Source organism: Cupressus sempervirens, chromosome 7 (assembly GCF_028749045.1).
Source record: "Cupressus sempervirens isolate cs-2001-9-10 chromosome 7, ASM2874904v1, whole genome shotgun sequence".
Classification (NCBI taxonomy): Eukaryota; Viridiplantae; Streptophyta; class Pinopsida; order Cupressales; family Cupressaceae; genus Cupressus; species Cupressus sempervirens.
In genome coordinates, this window is record NC_143124.1 from 855,826,574 (window position 1) to 855,827,843 (window position 1,270).

The following is a 1,270-nucleotide window of genomic DNA, read 5'->3' on the forward strand; positions in this document are numbered from 1 at the left end:
ATGATTGAGAGTGAAACCATAGTCAAGCAGTTGATAAATTAACTTGGAATTCCTATTGGCTAGCATTAAGACATTCAAAGTCACCACTAGATGCTATCGAGTATAATTTGGTAGAAACTATTAGCTTAAAAGTATAGTCCTATATAATTTTTAGAGAAGTTGTCATGTTACCAACAAAGTATAGTCATGTGTTGTCAAACTAATTTTAAGTAACAATGAAGTTTATGAAACTAGAAGCTTTAATGATAAGAGCATCTTCAAGGAACTATTCAAGTGTAGCATTACCCCCATGCAAGATGGTTGTGTTAGGTGTTGTAGGAGGCATAGGGCAGCCATTGTCCCTGCTAATGAAAGTCAATTCTTATGTGTCTCAGTTCTCTCTTTAAGATATAGCTAGAACTCTTGGGGTCATTGTAGATGCCAGCCATGTCAATACATGAGCTGAGGTTGCAGGATATATGGGTGAGGAACAACTTGGAAAAGCATTGAAAAATGTAGATATTGTGATAATTCTTGTTGGTGTGCCTTAGAAGCCTGGCATGACCCATAATGATCTATTTAATATCAATGCAAGAATTGTTAAAATATTTTGCACTATAATTGCCAAATATTTCCCACGGGCATTAGTCAATATGATCAGTAATCCTGTAAATTATATTGTTCTAATTACTTATGAAGTTTTTTTTAAGAAGGCTGGTACCTATGATGAAAAGAAGCTCTTGGGTGTGACTACTCTTGATGTTGTGCATGCAAATATTTTTTATGCTGGAAAGGCAGGGGAACCATTTTGCAAGACAACACCAAAGAAAAAAAGGAAGATCATGCCATTTGCAGGATCAGCTCACATGCAAAAGAAAAATCTCTTTCAAAGAGGATTTCCATGAAAGGAAAAGGGGTGGAAAATTAGGAAGCTGCCAATTATATAAAAAATGTAGTCAAAGTCGAAGGCAGGGAAGCCATTTTAGAAGCCCATACTGGAGGTTAGAAGAGGCTCTGCATTTGAAGAGGTAGGGGTGCCATTTGTATGCCATGTGAAGGCATTGAACCAATGCATAAAGAAAGATCACTCATAAAATGAACAAGAGATAATCACAGGTAAAAAAAGAAATCAAAGGGAAAACAATGAAAAAGCCAATGTCCCACATTGAGTAGGTGGGAGCATTTTTATTGTTTATATATTTTTCCACTCACATGACTTAATAACAACAAGAAAAGGCTTTTGGCAGTGTGGAGCATGCGTGGGGCCCATCTAGCTTACCTAGAAGTGATG

The 1,270-nt window shown here is 36.6% G+C and overlaps 1 pseudogene; it reads left to right on the forward strand.

Annotated features, from left to right (window-relative positions):
• The first annotated feature begins 215 nt into the window (after nt 1-215).
• LOC149550141 (malate dehydrogenase, mitochondrial pseudogene) lies at nt 216-884 on the forward strand (annotated as a pseudogene).
• Nucleotides 885-1,270: the final 386 nt, after the last annotated feature.